Genomic DNA, 20,008 nt, shown 5'->3' with positions numbered 1-20,008 from the left:
TGTCACCAGCTGATCTGGGCAAGAACAGGTTGTTAACAACAACGTATCTGCCCGGCCATTTCCCCCTGATAAAGTCGGAGGACTGTTGTCTCCTTGACCCCCTTGCCACAGCGTCTTCTACAGGGGAAGAGGGCTCATCTACACACCATTCAGCAGCCTTTCTGGCTAGTCTAGTCCTTGAGGGCCAGTGAACTCTGGGGAACTTGTTAAAAGGCTTGTGTTACATAATTACGTTATTGCGTGCAAAGGAGTGTGTGCTCAATTTATTACCATCTGTCCCAGGACAAACAGAGCTGCAGAATTCTACCCCCACAGAAACTGACTCTCAGAAAACCTTAGCATCTTTCTAATCCATAAGCAAACAAGTTCTTTGAAGAGGCTTTCAGATTTTTCTCTTTCTTTTCCTATCCTTTCTTTCCTCTCTCCTTCCCTCCCTTCCTTCCTTTCTATGTATCTATTGACTAAAAACAAAATCTGGAGAAGGAAATGGCAACCCACTCCAGTACTCTTGCCTGGAAAATTCCATGGACAGAGGAGCCTTGTAGGCTACAGTCCATGGGGTCTTGAAGAGTCAGATAGGACTGAGCCGCTTCACTTCACTTTTCACTTCATGGATAAAATCAGTTTCATAAAACAATATTTACCCTTACCACAGATGGTACACTACGATATTTTCTTTTCCCTCCTATTCTGTTCCATTAGGAATAATGATGATAATCACCAAAACTTTCTCTCCAAAACTGGTCTCTGATACATTCACTTACAAATGTATTTACTGAGAATTTACTGAGCTCCTTGCTTTTCACCAAACTTCTTGAATGATAGCCTGGATCTATTGTTTTCACTTTCCCACCTCCCATTCATTCCTTCTAAAAAATCATAAACTGCCCTTTGCTACTTATTGCTAAGCTGCTGACAATGGCTCACCAGCCCTCAACACCTGACATTTGTCAAAGATGACTCCGTTTCTCCTTGGCTTCCCTCTTGGTCTCCTTTGCTGGCTCTTCTTTGGTCCTCAGTCCATATGTAACTGTTTCCCAGTCTCTGCCCTGCAACCCCTGCTCCTCTCACTCTGTGCTTGGTTCCTGGGCCTGCTCACCCCACCCCTGCCCCTTGCCTTCAGCTGCTCCCCGATGTTGAGGCATGCGTATCTGTATCTCTTGCCAGCATCTCTGGTATCAGCCTTTGTCAGAACTCTCTGGCCACCCGCTTGCTTGTTGGCTCCACTTGGGAGTTCCATGGGCCTTGCACTTCATTTGCCTGAATCAAAGATTTAGCTTTCACTCAAACTTGCCCCTCCGAGTCCTCATCTTAGTGAAAGGTGCCACCACCCACCCGCCTGTATAAACCAGGAAGCTGTGACTCCCCCAAGGCTCCTGCTCTCTCTTCCTCCTCTCTCTTCCTCCTCCCCACAGTCAGTACATGCCCAAGCCTCTCAAGTCTATCCACTTCTCTGTTTGCATCACCTGATCCTGGTCCAGATGATGGCATTTCTTGCCTAGACTGTGGAGATACCTTGAGGTCTCCCTGCCTGCATATCTTCACCCGCCAGACCAAGCTCTTTGGAGCAGTAAGAGGGTTTCTTTTAAAATGCAATAGTGATCTTGTCTCTATCTGGTTTAAAATCTTCCCAAGACTATTGCTTCTAGCGTGAAGTTGTAATTGTCTAGCATGATATAAGGAGAAGGCAATGGCAACCCACTCCAGTACTCTTGCCTGGAAAATCCCACGGATGGAGGAGCCTGGTTGGCTCAGTTGGGCATAACTGAGTGACTTCACTTTCACTTTTCACTTGCATGTACTGAAGAAGGAAATGGCCACCCACTCCAGTGTTCTTGCCTGGAGAATTCCAGGGACAGAGGAGCCTAGTGGGCTGCCGTCTATGGGGTCGCACAGAGTTGGACACGACTGAAGCGACTTAGCAGCAGCAGCGTGATATAAAGCATCCTGTGTAATCTGACCCCAGCTTACCTCTCCTGCCTCACATTTCTCCTGCGTCTTCGTATTCCAGACGTAGCAACCACCTTTGGTTCCTTGGACAAGGTGCCCCTACCCCTGTTCCAGACTTTGCACCTAGTTCTGTAGAACTAGGACTCTGGTTAATGTGCACCTCTGTCTCCATGTGCGGCTTAGCTGGGCAACTCTTCAGGAGGCCTTCTCTGACCTGCTCTAAGTGGGTCTGCAGTATCCCCTGCCTCTTCCATCACGGTTCTCACCTCACAGGGTCATAATGGGCTCATGCTTCTCCTTTCTGCCTCCAGATGGTAAGCCCTGTGAGTCTAGGGACTCTGCTGTGTTGGTTGCTATGTCTCCGGCATAACATAGACACTCCATGAGAATTTGTAAAAGAATGCGTTTTTAGACTGAACGAATGTTGGAAACATAACAGAACCACCACAGTGTTAGGGACAGTAACCAACATTTGGAACAGAAACTGTTACAGAGTCAGAGGATGTTGGAATCATGGACACATAGTGATTGGGCTTATAGTATACAGATTTGTGGGACCAAAGGATATTCAGTTCTGCCACTTCCCAGCTGCAATATCAAGCAAGTTGATGAAACCCTTTCTCTGATTTTTGGTTTCATTTTTTATAAAGCGCTGATAAGAGTCCCTGCCAGTCCAGTCTGTGGGTTTTAAGCCATGAAACCATGAACGTGACTATGAGTGTGCACATATTGCTCCCTCTGATCTGATTGAGTTTCTTTGCAACCAAACAGCTATCCTGGGCTTTTCACGGGGAGACCTGGTTGGATTATTTTACTTAAACTATCTGTGCTTTGGGGCTTATTTTCCTGGGGACTCAGGACAACCCCTGCCCTTGACTGGCATGCATCAGTACCCAGAGTCAGGCCCTGGGTGAGAGGACAAATATCCTTCAGGAGCAATTCTCTATAATGAAGTCAGGCTGAACTGCCTTCGAAGTCTGGATTTTACAGATGGGGAAACTGAAGCTCAGAGAGGGTGGGAACTTATCCAGGATCACACAGCATGTTAGGGCAGAGCCACAGCTAGAATCTACTCCTCTGGGCTCTGAGTCATCAGGGAATCTCCTTCTTAGATTCCCAATCTCTCTAGTTCTAGACTATCTGGAGGCATTCACTTTGGTCTAGAACAATAGGAACCATGCTTAGGGTTTCTGCAGATGGCAGTGTTCCAGGTTCATTCTTCAGATGGTTCCAGATCATTACATTCTGGGTCTGCCAGCTGAGCAGAGAGTTCTGGTTAATTATTCCTTCCATGACCACAGTAAGGTCATGTGCACAAAATGGTTCTCATACCCCTGTGTGAGATGAAGAGAAGGAAAGGGGCATTTAGTTTAGGCTCTGGGCTGAGGGCACACATCCATTACATCATCTTACCTCTGTCGTTTGAATGAAGAAATTGAGGCTTAGCGAGTTAAAACAGCTTGTCACTCAGCTCACAGATGGAAGAGCCAGAACTCCAGCCGGATTCTCTGATTCTGAGGCCCACACTGTTTCAGCTGCATCACGCTGCCTCCCTTAGGCACTCACTGCCTCCTGCCCTGGGAAATGGACTGAGCAGGGAGGCTGCTGGGAAAACGATGGACCACAGAGTACAGTGGAAACAGCCAGAAAAAGTGGGAAGAGCTCAACTCTTAGACATACAGACCTGGGATGGAATTTGGGCTCTGCTGCTTCCTTTTAGCCCTTAAAGACTCCACTTCCTTTTCTGTAAAATAAAGGAAATTATTACCTTGCAAGGTAGTGGAAGGGATCCAATGGATTCACTTATGTAAAGTGGTTCACATGATTCTGGACATATAATACTTGCTCAGTAAATGTTTATTGCATGTTGTGTGTATGTGCTCAGTCACGTCCAACTCTTTGTGACCCCATGGACTGTAGCCTGCCAGGCTCCTCTGTCCATGGAATTTTCCAAGCAAGAACACTGGAGTGGGTTGCCATTTCCTACTCCAGGGGATCTTCCCAGCCCAGGGATTGAAACTGTGTCTCTTGTGTCTTCTGCGTTGGCAGGGGAATTCTTTACCACTGTGCTATCTGGGAAGCCCAAGTGTTTATTATGGTCAATAAAATAATCATCTCTTACAATAAACATTTTAGAAGGAGGTGGTTGGTAAAGTCTTATTGATTAATTTGGGGTGCTCAGATCACGTACCTGCCCGCAGAGCTTAGAGCAGAGGGTAAAGGAGTGGAGGGCAAGGGAAGGGACTTATATGATTGAAACTCCTTCTGTGTGTCAGGCACTGGGCTAAATGTCACGATCACCTCTGTGAACACGCACAACAAAGTAGGTGCCATCATTCATTTGAGTTTAGAGCTGGGAAAACTGAGGCTTAGGAAAAAGGAGGGGTTGGATGGCTTGCATGTGGCTAGATGGAGATTTAAACCTCAGGCTGGGGACTTGCAAGCCTGGAGCACTCAGCCACACCCCTCCAGGCTCACACCTGCCAGAACCTCCCTCAGAGCAGGTGAGTCAGCTCTAGCTCTCCTGCTGAGAGGCGCCCCATGTACACCCCACACAGGGCCACCACAATGGACCCTCTGAGGGGGCTCTGGTTCCAGGGAAGCGCAGGCTGATCATTAGGGCTTTGCCCCATCACCTCTGCTACCCTCAGTCTCTCAGTGCTCTTGGGAGGTCATGAGGGGGGCTCTGCCTGCCCATCCAGGCTCCTTCCCACCACACATCTGCCCACCCACATACACAGATGATGGTCACCTGCACCAGCCACAGGCCCCCAGACACTGCATGCTTTCCATCCTCCAAACGTCTGCTCTGGCTGTTTCCTCTATTCTTAGTAACCTCTCCCCTTAAACCCGAAGATGAAATCCTGAGTATCTGTCGTAAAGGCCTAGGAGCCGGGAGGTCAAGGTCTATCCATAAAACCAGGGCTTGAGCCGGGGAAGCAGGATGATCTGAGGGTGAGGAGGTAGGAAGCAGAGAAGAAGAGGTGAAGGAAGGGAGAGGGTTGGGAGAGAAGAGGGTGAAAGGGCAGGGCAGGACCCAGGGTGCTCTTACATAAAGTTGCGTGCCCAGGGCCAATGCATGACTGAACTCAGGTACCTTCCCAGGCAGGTGAAGAGAGTTCATCAGCGGCAGGCTCTGTGCTTCCAGAGCAAATATCCAGGAAACAATTGCACAAGAGAGGAATGCTTCGGCCTTTGGTGAGCACCCGGGATCAGTGACTTGTCCATGTCAGAGATGGGGGCCTCCTCCCCATCCCAACAGGCTCCAAGTCCTATTCTTTGAAGCTTCAGGGTGAGTCCCCTACCCAAACACAAAAAGGATATTTGTCTGTTCACATGTTTTCATTTTAATTTCTGGGGGTAGTCACAGGAGTTAAATGTCTGTAGGCTATTTCTTAGGTTGTTCAGTGGTAAAGAATCCTGCCAATGCAGGAGACACAGGAGATGCTCCAGTATTCTTGCCTGGGAAATTCCATGGACAGAGGGGGGCCTGGCAGGCTACAGTCCATAGGGTCACAAAAGAGTCGGACATGACTGAGCGACTGCTCACACACGCAAGCAGACTATTGCCAGGTTTCCTGCTGTGGTTACCTTTGATGCTTGTGGGGACCCTGGAAAGTGGGACTAAAGCCCTTACTTTACAGACTGGGGCTCAGAGAGGTTGTCCATGGCCGTGCTGTGAGAAAGAGGCAGAGCTGCGATTTAAAGTTAGTTTTTGTGCTCTTGGTGCCTGTGTCGGTGGCTCTGTTAAATAAAACTTAGACTTAACAATTTACTGAGACTTACAATGGGCAAGATACAGATCTTAACTCATTTAATCCTCGAAACTCTATGAGGAAGGCACTAATGTTATCATTCCTATTTTACAGAAAGGGAAACTGAGGCACGTTGTTGTTGTTTAGTGGCTAAGTCATGCCTGACTCTTTTGTGACCTCATGGACTGTGACCCTGCCAGTCTCCTCTGTCCATGGGATTTTCCAGGTAATAATACTGGAGTGGGTTACTATTTCCTTCTCCAGGGGATCTTCCCGACCCAGGAGTCAAGCACAGTCTCTTGCATCGGCAGGTGGATTCTTTACCACTGGGCCACCAGGTAAGTCCAGCTGAGACATACAGAAGTTAAATAACTTATTTGATTCATGGACTTAGTAAGTGGTAGAGCCAGACTTAAATTCAGGCCCTCTAAATTCACTTACGTGGGGGTTCAGGGTGGAGGAAGTTCCACTTGTGCCCCTGCCCTCTCACTCGTGGATAGGGGCTCATTGAGCCCCCAAGTTCAACAGCATGGTCAGCTGGCCTGGCCTGGGACAGGCAAGTGGATGAGGCATGTCTTCTAGGGATGGTTGCCAGGCTTATTTAGCTCAGCTTGGGTCAGGGCAGGTTGTGACACTGCAGGAACTCTGGTGCCCTGTTCTAGGCTTCTTATCTCCAGTGGAAACCAGCAGATAAGAGGCTGTTGAACTTACACGCAGTTCCTATGGGTTGAGGTCATGGGTGTGTGTGGAAAGCTGGTTCTGGTGGGGTCAGGGCACTTGGGCACATGTGGTCAGGAAAGCTGGAGATTAAAGTGCCAGCCCTGCCTCTGGCCCAGCTCACCGCACACACCAGGCAGATCCTTGTCCCTGGCACCAGTCTCCCATCTGCCCAGTAAGGGGCTTGGACGGTGTGATTTCTCAGGCCCCTTCCATCCAGGCCCCTTCCAGCCCTGTACCCTCTTCTCTGAGCTATGACTCCTTAGATATGGCTTTTGTTTTCAAAGGAAGGAAACTCCTTCTTGTCAAGCACCTTCTAGGTCAGGAGGAATTCCAGGCAGTTTTCCACCTTGATTTTTAGTGATGGTCCTAACCAAAGCCAAAGAATGTTCAAACTACTACACAATTGCACTCATCTCACACACTAGCAAAGTAATGCTCGAAATCCTCCAAGCCAGCCTTCAACAGTACGTGAACCATGAACTTCCAGATGTTCAAGCTGGATTTAGAAAAGGCAGAGGAACCAGAGATCAAATTGCCAACAACCTCTGGATCATCAAAAAAGCAAGAGAGTTCCAGAAAACATCTAATTCTGCTTTATTGGCTACGCCAAAGCCTTTGACTGTGTGGATCACAACAAACTGTGGAAAATTCTTCAAGAGACAGGAATCCCAGATCACATGACCTGCCTCCTGAGAAATCTGTATGCAGGTCAAGAAGCAACAGTTAGAACTGGACATGGAACAACAGACTGGTTCCAAATCGGGAAAGGAGTTCGTCAAGGCTGTATATTGTCACCCTGCCTATTTACTTTATGTGCAGAGTACATCATGTGAAATACCGGGCTGGATGATGCACAAGCTGGAATCAAGATTGCCAGGGGAAGTACCAATAAACTCAGATATGCAGATGATACCACCCTTATGGCAGAAAGCAAAGAACTAAAGAACCTCTTGATGAAAGTGAAAGAGGAGAGTGAAAGAGTTGGCTTAAAACTCAACATTCAGAAAGCTAAGATCATGGCATCCAGTCCAATCACTTCATGGCAAACAGATGAGGAAACAATGGAAACAGTGTGAGACTTAATTTATTTGGGCTCTAAAATCACTGCAGATGGTGACTGCATCCGTGAAGTTAAAAGATGCTTACTCCTTGGAAGAAAAGCTATGACCAACCTAGACAGTATATTAAAAAGCAGAAACATTACTTTGCCAACAAATGTCCATCTAGTCAAATCTACGGTTTTTCCAGTAGTCATGTATGGATATGAGAGTTGGACTATAAAGAAAGCTGAGCATCAAAGAATTGATGCTTTTGAACTGTGGTGTTGGAGAAGACCCTTGAGAGTCCCTTGGACTGCAAGGAGATCCAACCAGTCCATCCTAAAGGAAATCAGTCCTGAATATTCATTGTAAGGACTGGTGCTGATGCTGAAACTCCAATACTTTGGCCACCCGATGTGAAGAACTGACTCAATGGAAAAGACTCTGATGCTGGAAAAGATTGAAGGCGGGAGGAGAAGGGGACAACAGAGGATGGGATGGTTGGATGGTGTCACCGACTCGATGAACAGGAGTTTGAGTAAGCTCTAGGCATTGGTGATGGACAGGAAAGCCTGGTATGCTGCAGTCCATGGGGTCACAAAGAGTCTGGACACAACTGAGTGACTGAACTTAACTAAACTAACCATAGGAATGACTGATGGTAGAGAATAGGCCTGGCATTCAGATTGTGTGCATTGGGACTGCTTCACTGACTGCGAAAAGATGGATATATTTCTATTTGCTTTGTAAATAGCCATTTCCCTTCATTTCTTCTAGTGCTCCCTAGTCTGCCGGACACTCCAGCAGCTCAGTGGTTAGTGCCTGGCAGCCCCTGTCCTAGCCAGGAGTGCCAACCTCCATTTATCCATGCCGCCATATTGCTCTGTGGCCATACAGTGGTCAAGCAGTGTGACTATCGCCCCGGGTGAGCAGCAGTGTGGTGGGGTAGAGCAGGTCAGACACAAGAGTTCATGCCCTGCCTCAGCTATGAACTCTCTGTGTGCCATCAGCCACTTCTCTTCTCTCAGCTTCAGTTTCTCCAAGGTGCCCACCTCACAGCATTGTATTAAATGTAGTCATGGGGGCAAAGCACTTAGACACTGAGAGCGTGCTAGCTTGCCTTTCGGCAGGCTCATGAGAAATCAACCTCGGATTCGGGAGAGAGGAAGAAGGATAACGTGGTATGATAGAAAGAGGTAGATTTTCGAGCCAGAAAGACCCAAATTCAGCCTGGTTCTGTCACTTATCCATCGTTACAGGCTGAAATGAGTTCCCCTTCAATCCGTACATTCAAGTCCTAACTCCCAGTACCTCTGAATGCCTGTATTCAGAGATATAGTCTTCAGAAAAGTAATTAAATTAAAATGAGGCCATTAGGGCAAATTCATTTCCAACATGACTGGTGCCCTTCTTAGAAGAGGAAATTTGGACACAGACACATGTAGAAAGAGCGCCATGTGGACATGAAGATGGTCACCTACAAACCAAGAAGAAGAGTCCCCAAAGAACCAACCCTGCCCACACCTTGACCTCAGACTTCTAGCCTGCAGGACTGTGAGAAAGCAAATTTTTATGGTTTAAACCATTCAGTCTGTGTGCTTTGTTAGGGCAGCTATAGCAAATGAATACACTCATTATGCAACATGGAGCTGGTTACCTCACCTTTCTGCGCTTCAATTGTACATTGAATTAGGTACTGCCTGAGAAAGCCCAAGCACATAGTAGGCTTTTAGCAAGTGCTAGCTTTGCCTCCCCTCAGTGCATGGGAAGGGCAGCTGGCTCTCTCAGGAGAGGGGGGTGGCGACGTTCCTGAGTCATCCTACTTCAGCATGAACCTGCGGGACACCTGACTCTTGACTTGACCCTTACCTGACCGCAGACTAGCAGTCCCTCTCTCAGCCCCACCCCTGGCCTTGACACTGGCTTTCTGGCTGCCAGGCTATGAGGTGATCAGAGTTCACAGAGGTTTTTGCCCCTGGCCAGGTTCAGCTGCAAACCTGCTGTGTGTTGTTGGCCAGTTTGGTTTAGGCCCTACCCAACACCAGGGCAGGGTTGGAGGGGTAGGGAAGGTAGCCTGGGGGTGTTCTCAGGGTGAAGGAGCTGACTGTCGTGTTGCAGTTGCATTCCCCAAATACTTGCATATTGTATTTCATCTGCTGTTCATAGCAACCCCTTGAGGTGGGCTGGCTAATGGCTCCTCTTGACACAAAGAGAAACTGAGGCCCAGAAGTGTTAAGGGGTCCTTCCCAACTCAACAAACCCTTGTTGGGATTAGGACCTTGCAATCCAGACTCAACCCCTGGCTCCTTGCACCATGGGGACCACTCGCTTGCCCTCCAAGCCTTTGGGGGTCTGTGGGGTGTGTGGGAAACACATGACCCAGGAGTCATGGGCCAGGGCTCAGATCTCGGCCAGGTCCGGAACCAGCGCTGTGACCCTGGACAAGGGCCTGCCTCACCAGTGCGCCAAGAGGCTTCGTGAGAGAGGGCGGCTAGCTCTGCCCCTGGAGTTCTCTAGGTCCACAATAAATGATGGCTATTGTGACTTTTTCATAACTAACTGCTCAGTAACTGTGGCTGAATTGAATTCCTGGAGAGCCAGGAAATGTGTCTGTGGGTGGGAGAGACGTCTGGCACTTCCAGGGGGGCCCAAGCCTTCCTTCCTACGTGCCTCCTCCCCCCAGCCCCTAGCAGCGCTGGAGAGGGAGTGTAATGGGGTGGGGTGGGGGGTCTATAGCCGGGTGGGTCTGGAATTTACCTCCTCCAGCCCACTGTACCTGTCTGGAACTCCTGTCTCCGTATCTGCAGTTCCCCTTCAATATACATAACGGGCTTCCCTGGTGGCTCAGACAGTAAAGAATCTGCCTCCAATGCAGGAGACTTGGATTTGATCCCTGGGTTGGGAAGACACCCTGCAGAAGGGAAAGGCTGCCCACTCCAGTATTCTTGCCTGGAGAGTTCCATGGACCAAGGAGCCTGGTGAGCTTCATAACACCTACCACCATCCAAGCTTATTTGGACTACGATATTTTCACTGTCACCTGCCCCCTTCCCCCTCCCCACCCCTCATAGAATGATAGTCACACAGCAGGATTTTGTCTGTATTGTTCCCTGCTCTATCTCCCGCACCTAAAACAGTACCTGGCATGTAATATTCAGTCATTATGTGTGGAAGGAATGAATGAGGTGATCATTTGTGGTCAGCTCTTTTCTGCATTCGTGGAGGTTGCTCAAGTCAGAACCCCAATCTGTTTTCTGGAGGCTTCCAGCCTTTATGGGGAGGCGGACACAGGCTGTGACCAGGGTGTGACTTGCACTTCCAGGAGGTGCCTGGGCTGGGAGAAGCTGGAGCAGGGACATCGATCCACTTCAGGGAGAAGGAAAGGCCACGTAGGAGGACTTGGGAAGGCTCTCAGAGCAGCCTCTGCTAAAGAAATAAAAGACAGTAAGAGAGAGACAAGGAGGGGACAGCCTTCCAGGCAATAACAGCACGTGCAAAGGCACAAAGGCAGGAGAGGTCACATGGAGTTAGAGGCATCTGGTGCGGAGACAGGCAAGGCAGAGGAGTACTGGAACTGGGACCATGGATGCTGGGGGCAGGGTGGGGCACCCGAGGAAACAGCGGAGTCTGGTGGGAGCACAGCAGTTGTTGTTCAGTTGCTAAGTCTTTTCCGATTCTTTGCGACCCCATGGACTGCAGCACACCAGTCTTCTCTGTCCTTCACTGTCTCACTGAGTTTGCTCAAACTCATGTGCATTGAATCGGTGATGCCATCCAACCATCTCATCCTCTGTCGCCCCCTTCTCTTCCTGCCCTCAACCCTCCCAGCATCAGGGTCTTTTTCAATGAGTCAGCTCCTCACATCAGGTGGCCAAAGTATTGGAGCTTCAGCATCAATCCTTCCAAAGAATACTCAGGATTGATTTCCTTTAGGATTGACTGGTTGATCTCCTTGCTGTCCAAGGGACTCCCAAGAGTCTTCTCTAGGACCACAGTTTGAAAGCACAGCTGGGGGATGTGTAAATCCAAGCTGTTTCTCCTCTCAGTTCTCAAGGCTTCCTTCCCACCTGTTGTGAGGTAGGGCTGCCACTGCTAGCCAGGGGGTTGTGGCTGTTTCCTCCCTACTGCCTGACTTCCAGGTGAGTGCATTCTCCCCGCTGAGCTGGTGTCTGTCTCCACCTCTCTCTGTCTCTCTCTTGAGAAAGAATGGGCTTGGGGTCAAGGCTTGCCCATCAAGGCCAGGCGGTGTAGCGGGGTGGGGTGGGGTGGGGATGGGGTCTTGGAACAGCTGCTCCCCTTTCTGAGCCCAGTTTCCTACTCAAACTCACAGTGGTTGGATAATAAGTACTTTCCAGGCCTCCCTCCCTGGAGTTTTGGATTTTGACAGATGGAGCAGGGTTGGGGACAATGTGGTGGCTTTTCCAGTCAGGAGACCTCCTCAGTGGCCCCAGGAAGCATGACTCATTCTGGTCTCGCTAGGGGTGGGGATCAGGCTCCTCACTGCTGCTCTCCAGAGAAGCCTCTGGGCACAGCCAGTCCTGGGGGAGCCCTGAAGCCAAAGAGAGGATCTATCACAGACTCTCTTGGTGACCCCAGCAAGTTTCTCCCTCTTTTGAGACCTTGGTCTCCTCTTTTGTCCCTGGAGAAGGAAATGGCATCCCACTCCAGTATTCTTGCTGGGAAAATCCCATGGACAGAGGTGCCTGGCGGGGTGTTGTCCATGGGGACACAGCTGAGCAACTGAGCGCGAGCATAAACTCATCTTTTGTGAGACAGGTTATAACAGTGCCTGCCTTCTTTTTCAAGAGCCTGGAGACCTACCTGCTCCTCGTCCTGGATTTGGTGCTGGCTCACCTTGGGCAAGTCTGTCCCCTTCTGGGGCCTCAGTCTTCTCATCTGTATGCCGAGGGAATTGGTCATCAGGGGAGAGGATTTCCTACTCAGATATTCTCCCCAGGCTCATAGATTCTCTGGATGAGTCGGTTCTTAGTGATCACACCACTGGAGTATACTCGCCCAAGTCTGCTTGAATGCTTCCCTGAGTCACCACATCTCCTGCAGCTTCCTTCTGCCTCGGAGAGTTCTAGCAGTTCTAGTTCTCATACTCTCTCTTCCCTTCTGCATCTCTCAAACACTGGGATCAGTCCTGCCTCTGGAGGCTACAAAACTCCATACAATTCAACAGACTAGGCCCTGGGCACCTGACCAGGCCTTGTGCTGGATTCCAGAGACATGGAGGAATTGGAAATGATCATGGGTCTCCAGGCTGTCATTGTCAAGCTGGGGAGACAGACCAGCAAACAAACTTGTAATTTCAGTAAAAACTTAGGGCATGAAAGAGAATGCTGGGACCACTGGAGACAAGCACCAGTGAGTGAGAAGTGAAAAGGCAGGCTGGGTGTCTCGGGTACCAGGCCAAGAAACTTCTCTGTTTCTCCAGCAAGGACTGCAGAGATACACATCCATCAGCTCTGTTCAGCCCCAGGTTCAATAATAATCCTGGCTGCCATCTACATCTCCTGGGTACCAGGCCTCATTGCCTTACCAACTACCCTCAGTAACTAGCTCATCGAATCATCACAATGATGCTGACAGGTGGTAATGCTTATTCCCATTTCATAGATGGGAAAACTGAGGCCCAGAGCAACCAGGTATCTTCCCTAAAAGTTCATATGGTCAGTATACTTCGAGCCTGATTAGAATGAGTCTGGCTAAAAGCCTCTTTCTAGGCTTTGCTGCCTCTTATTTGTCCATCTGTCCCTGTTATGACCGAGTTTGGGGTCTGTTAGGACTAGAATCAGACCCTGGCTGCTAGTTCATTTTCTAAGGCAAGGGAGTGGGGTGGGAGGCTCCCAGCTGGTGTGGAGATTTTGGACCTGAGTGGAGAGTCAGGAGGCTCATCATGGTGGAGGATTTCTAGGTATAGCCTGCAGCCTTAGGAGGTACACCTCTGTGTGGGTGAGGAGGGGCTCTCTCTTGTCCTCTTAAATTCCCCCTTAATGGTGGCCTTTGTTGCAGTAGCCTGGTAGGGCTCTGGTCTGGGAGCCTTGAGTCAGTCCAGGCTATATCCTGGCTGGCCCCTGACACGCAGAGTGACCTTGAATGGGACTCTTCCCCTTCAGGGCTTCAGATTCTGTGTTCACAGACAGGAGGAGGGGAACAAGCTCTCCAAGCAACACTCATAACTGCAGCTGAATCAAATGCTGTCTTGGTCTGATCTAGAAGGGCACATGTGATTCTGAATGTGTTCCCCCAGCCCCTCCCAAGACTCCTCCCAAGTCTCTAGGGGCGGCAGCTAGGCCTACCCTGTTCTCAGTGGGACGGCCGTTCATTTAGGGGAGGGGTTTCCGCAGACAGTGATTGGACGGGAGGGGCAGGAAAGAATGAGGTCAGTGTGGTGGCAGCCTGCTGGTGAGCCGAATAATGTCCTAGGGTCAGACAGGCCATTAACCAGCTGTGTGACCTTGGGCAGAACCCTTAACTTTCCTGAACTTCAATTTCCATATCTGTAAAGTATGATAATAATAGTATCTACTACTGGGGGTTATTAATAGTGAGGATACAATAAGGATTAAAGAAAAATGCGTCTGTAAAACACTTGGCTCAGAGCCTGGTATGTTGTAAGTGCTCAACCGTGTGGCCTTGATGACAACATGATAATAGTAATGATGGTGGTGAAGGGGAGAATAACACAGTTATGCTGGGCAGTGTGAGACGCTGCGGGGCCCTCTCTCAACACGCTGCTACTTTTCTCTTCTCTCTTCCAAGGCTTGGCACTTACTGGTTGCCAAGTGACTTCCCAGAGACTCTTCTACTCGGTTGCCACAAAGGCATCTGGAGTAACTGAGGGCTCTGGTGGTACCCGGCCCTGTGGATCTGACCTTGGACGAAGATCTCATGCAAATCAATGTCTGACTCCTGCTCCCTGGGCACAATGGGGGCATGAGATTTGCAGGAAGTTAGTAGAAGTTTTCTTGGGGAGGGAGAGTTTCACCAGTCTCAATGGAGGAGTAGGGATGGGCTGGAAGGAGAGGAAAGGGTTTCTTTTTCCACTTCAAGGCATTCCAGGCAGATGAAATACCACGTGCAAAAGCAGAGAGGTGTGAAATAGCATGTTGAGCTCGGGAAACTGCAAGAAGCACTGTATGGTTAGAAAGTTGGGAGCAAGTGGGGAGGGGTGCGAAAAGAGAGTGGGGTGGAAAGGATGTCAGGAGCAGACCGCGAAGAGTCTACTGTCCTAAATAGACATCCCAAATTTGTCCTGAAGGCAGCGAAGGGTAATTCTTTTCATCGTGTACAAAAGCATTCCCGAGGATCTACTTGACTCAGAGCACCTTTGTAGGGGGTGCTGTGTTGCACTCCCCAAACACTGGCACCTTCCCCCTCAGACTGGAGTATTCACTCATCCCTCTGATGGCTGACAGCTCACCCCCGAGACTGAGACTCCTGTTTCCACCATCATGTTAGGCCGATGAAACCCTCTTTATCTAATGTCACTCCCCTTCCCAGGACCAGCCTGTATCCAATGACTGGTCCATTTGGAGGTTTAAAGGGATCCTGGCTCCAATTTGGCACATCTGTGAAAAGTCATTCCAGCTCCAAAGCTCCTGAGAGTGGGCTGAGACATTCATGGGGTCTGAATAACAGTCTAACTTGTCCCTCTGCTCAGTTCTGCTTCATTCACAACACCCCTTCCCCTCATAGGTATTGATCTGGAGATCAATCCCCAGGAAACCTCCTGCTAACCGATATACATCTCAGAACCTCTTCCCCCTGAACCCTTCCCGGGACAGCCATCAGCGAGTGAGGTTAGTGACAGTGGACATCTCGTCTAGGGGTCAAAGAGAGACCCCCGCTTTTGGAAATGGCTCTGCTCAGTGTGAGAATGAAAGGGAGGGAGACATCGGAGTCCAGAGGCCAGTGCGGAGGTTGTGCCAACTTCACAGAGGAATGATGAGGGGTGGATCAGGGGAGTCAGACAGTTGCCAGACTGGGGACAGACTGGGTACGGAGGCTGCCTGGAGCATCTGGGCAGAGGCGGAGCCAATTCCTGGGATGGATTTAATAGGACTCAGCTCAGGTTGGGAGTGGGGAGCATGCCTTGCCCATAAGACATCTGTGGATTAACCAGCATCTGGCAGTTTACAAAGCATTTACTCACACCCATGAGTTTAACATGGGCACCAACCAATTAGAAGGGTCACCAGGGCCCTGGAGACTCTCTAGTGGGCCAGATGTTAGTCCTTTAGTTGCTGAATCATGGGGACATTGGTTGATGATGTGCTGGGTGGGAGGGGCACTCAGGGGACTCTGAGTAGCAACTGTTTACCAAGCAGTAAGTTAGAATCTTTGCAGGTCAGCTGAATATCAGCCCTACTGGCTCCTCATATAATCCTCATAGGAATCTACTGAGGCAGATACTATAATCCCTTCTTAAAAAGAGGAAACCAGGGCTCAGGGAGGTGAATGACTTGCCAAAAATATGACAGCTCCTAAACAGTAGAGCTAGAGTCAAAAACAGGTCTGTCTAATCTTGCAGCCCATGCCTGTGATTGCTCAAGTGGGAACCAGAACCTGCAGATCTTGGCTCTTGGGTCAGGGTCCTACCCCCTTGTTTATACGGCCACTTCCTGTACTGAATTCCAGAACTTGTGTTCACGAGCCAATATCTCCTTCCAAGAAATGGTGCTGAGAATGTCCAGACTCGTGGGGAGGTAGGGTGGAACAAGAAAGCCCAGAGCCAGGCACCAGGGAATTTCCAGACCCGGGGATCCCCCAGCAACTGGTTTGGAGCCCAGGCGTGTGTGGGAAGGCTCATGGCCTCTCCAATAGACGGTGCCTCCCGGGAGGCAGAAGGAGACCTAGAGGGCCAGCTGTTCACCACCTCCAACCTGTTCCTCCAGAGACATGGTTTCCCTGTGAAGCAATGAGCATCTTGTTCCTGTGGAGCATGCTGCTGCTGCTGCTAAGTCGCTTTAGTTGTGTCCGACTCTGTGCGACCCCATAGACGGCAGCCCACCAGGCTCCCCCGTCCCTGGGATTCTTCAGGCAAGAACATTGGAGTGGGTTGCCATTTCCTTCTCTAATGCATGAAAGTGAAAAGTGAAAGTGAAGTTGCTCAGTCGTGTTCGACTCTTAGCAACCCCATGGCCTGCAGCCTACCAGGCTCCTCCGTCCACGGGATTTTCCAGGCAAGGGTACTTGTGTGGGGTGCCATTGCCTTTTCCACCTGTGGCACATAGCTATTCATTTATTCATTTATCCATTCATTAAACATTGAACCATTGGTGGCTCAGATGGTAAAGAATCAACCTGCAATGTGGGAAATGTGGGTTTGATCCCCGCGTTGGGAAGGTCCCCTGGAGAAGGGAATGGCAACCTACTCCAGCATTCTTGCCTGGAGAATACCATGGACAGAGGAGCCTGGTGGGCTACAGTCCATGGGGCTGCCAAGAGTCAGACATGACTGAGTGACTAACAATTTCACAATTCCAGGCTTACCTGGGTCCAGCCTCACCTGGGTCCAGCCTCATCTGGGATCAGACTGGTGGGGAGGCTGGATGCTAAACAATCCAGTGAGACAAATGGGGAGTGTCCAGGGTCCATTCTGTTGGTACCTGGGTCCTCTTTACTAGCACATATGAACCAACACAGTGATGCTGTCAGGAGCTATGGATTAATGGATCATGGAAGCAAGCGCTGGCTGTGATGGGACAAATGGAAGGAGCTCCTGACTGGCCTGAGAGAGTTTTGCAGGGGACATTAGAAGAGGGGGAGCATCTCCATCCTGGGAGAACACCAGCCTTTGCCTTCAGAGTGCAGAGTGAGACAGCTACGCCTATCGAGGCAGGAGGCTGGACTCAGAGATGCCGGGACCTTCTCAATCTGGAATCTTCAGTTCTGCTGGATCCAAGTGGCATCCAGCTGCCAAAAGGACATTTTGGTTGTTTGCTCAGCTGTGACCTAGAACACAGTGAACTGACTTTCTGGCTAAATGCTCCTCGGGGAGGCTGGGAGAGGGTTGGGCCGAGGGAGAAGAGGAGAGAGAAGCTCCAGCCACAGAGCTCTGGTTTCCTGTCCCCAAGGCCATCACAACTTGGTAGGTTGCATGGTGCCACTTTTTAAAAATGACCTGGCGTGTGTGTTTCTTGTTTTATTTTAACTGTTTAAACTTTTCTGCGAAGATGATTTTAGATCTTGACTCTTTTCCCATGTCTCAGTCACGATTTCATCTTTATCCCCGTGGGGCTATGATACTCAGAAAGGAGGACAGCTTCCTATGTAGCCTCCCACGAAAGAAGTAACTGCATGAAGAGGGGAAGGAGCAGGAGGAAACTTTAATGAGCGCCTATGTGCCAGGTTTCAATAGCTCTGTATGTCATCTCGGTTTTTTGGTGGTGAGGAGGCCGAGAGATAAAATAATCTGTAGAAGATGCACAGAGTTAATGATGCTAATACTAACAAAACGATAATTATGAGGTGAAACTCTTACTTGAAAAACTGGCAATTTCATACAGTTCCTCCTAAGACATTATTCAGGCACAACCTAGAATGTTCTTTCTATAGTCTCAAGGGAATCCTCTGCAAGGAAGGAGTTATTATTCTGATTTCAAAGCTGAGGAAATTGAAACTGAGAGAGATTAGGCGACCCGATAATACGTACCAGCAAGTCGGTAGTGGGGCCAGGCCTTGAACTCAGGTCAGTTTCTAAAGCTCTTCAATTTCCTGACATTGAGCCACAGACCACTTTGTTTCCTTCCCTGCAACTCATACTGACTCAAGAGGTGGAAAGACACTGGCCTGGTGGTTGGAAAGCCAGCTGCGACAGGCTCTGCTCCCAAGTGCTGGGTGGCAGGTCTGCCCCTCCCTGGGACTCTGTCCACATCTCTGAAGGGAGGGCTGGAATGCACCCGTTTCCGCTGTGGCCTCCTTTGGATCTGTGCCGTGTGCAGGGCGGGCTGGGACCACGCCTGCCTCTTCTGCACTCTCCATACCCGGGGTGGTCCTTGGCTCAGAGGGGGCCATGGTGAACTTTCACTGACTGTTGGGGTGGGAGGGAGCATGTGTGGCCGCTCCGTGGGTGGGCATCGCAGTCTCCAAGTGAGTGGGAAGGGGGTCTAGGACTATTCCTCCAGGGTAGGAGTCTCCCTGATGGGGAGGAGTGCTCCCTGCTTCAGGCAGGCCCTGCTCTAGGGACCCCTGTTGGCCTCACTGGGGGACTCGTACTCTGGGATGCTCCTTAACAGAAAGACCTGCCGCTGTTGACCTTTCTTGGGCCTCCTGAAGGTGGGAGTGGGAAGCTTGCAAGGGACTGCAGTGTCTAGAGGCTTCCTCTGAACTGCCATAGTCATTAATGTCACTGAGGACTCATCCATGCTCCCAACTCCAGAGGAAGAAGACCAAGTCATGGGCACACCTGGAAAAGAGAGCTGTCTGCCCACCCAGCTCTGAGGACAGGAGGGAGAACCAAGTTAGGAGTGCCCACAGCCAGCCTCGGGGAAGGGAGGGAAACTGGCGGTTCCCAGGGAGAGAACTCACAGGTGCTGCACGCCAAAACCTGCCTTGACCTCCCTGTTCATGAACTTCAGGTGGCTCCAGCCGAGGGCAGCATGCGAGCCCTCCTCGTATCACCTGACCTGCCAGCCATGGTAGCAAGAGTGACCATTTATTGAGCACCAACTATGTGCCAAGCAAGATGCTCAACTCTCTGCATTTATCATCATATTCAAACCTCACAACAGCCCTGTAACTGATTGCTTTTATTCCTACTTTGCAGCTGAGTAAACAAAATCTTAGAGCTATTATATAACTTGTCCAAGTTCAGACATCTAGTAGATGGTTGAGTTAAGATACAAATCCAGGCCACAAGACTTGGACTTTGAAAAAGAAAATTATTTATTTAATTTATGGCTGTGCTGGGTCTTCATTGCTGCACACAGGCTTTCTTTAGTTTTGGCGAGCAGGGGCTGCTCTCTAGTTGCGACAAGTGGGCCTCTCATTATGGTGGTTTCTCTTGGGGAGCACAGGCTCTAGGGCATGTGGGCTTCAGTCATTGTAGTACATGGGCTTAGTTGCTCCGAGGCATGTGGCATCTTCCTGGACCCTTGGGATTGAACCCGTGTCCCCTGCATTGGCAGGTGGATTCTTAACCACTGGACCACCAGGGAAATCCAAGACTTGGGCTTTTAATGGCTACATTATACTAGTTCCATCCACCCATCCATCGAGCCATCCAATCATCTCCCCAGTTACCCATTTGTATCAGACAAGGTGCCAGTAGAAAAGAGATACACATGTAAAGCCAGGATCATTCAAGGTGGGCTTCATAAAGGGACTATTTATAAAGACGGAATGAAGGGAAACCACACAGGACCCTGTCATGCCTGAGAGTTAGGAACAGTGGGATGGTTAGTGTTGGAGCCTGAGGAGACGTAGGATGAAATGTTAATGGGATCCGGGAAGAGGGGACCTGATAGAAGCCATGCCCTTTGTCAAGAGATGTACCCACCCATCTGAGGCTCCTGCAGTGAGGAGTAAGGCCCC

The 20,008-nt window shown here is 49.9% G+C and overlaps 1 long non-coding RNA gene across 1 annotated transcript in view; it reads left to right on the top strand.

Moving 5' to 3' along the window:
- The first annotated feature begins 16,762 nt into the window (after nucleotides 1–16,762).
- The window catches only part of LOC112441534 (uncharacterized), a 68,564-nt gene continuing 65,318 nt past the window's right edge, over nucleotides 16,763–20,008 (top strand). The window contains exon 1 of the long non-coding RNA XR_009490686.1: nucleotides 16,763–17,564. This is a non-coding gene — a long non-coding RNA (uncharacterized lncRNA). The remainder of the gene's footprint in view (nucleotides 17,565–20,008) is intronic.

Source organism: Bos taurus, chromosome 15 (assembly GCF_002263795.3).
Source record: "Bos taurus isolate L1 Dominette 01449 registration number 42190680 breed Hereford chromosome 15, ARS-UCD2.0, whole genome shotgun sequence".
Classification (NCBI taxonomy): Eukaryota; Metazoa; Chordata; class Mammalia; order Artiodactyla; family Bovidae; genus Bos; species Bos taurus.
The sequence above is the reverse complement of the archived record's forward strand: the minus strand, read 5'-3'. Positions and strand labels throughout refer to the sequence as shown.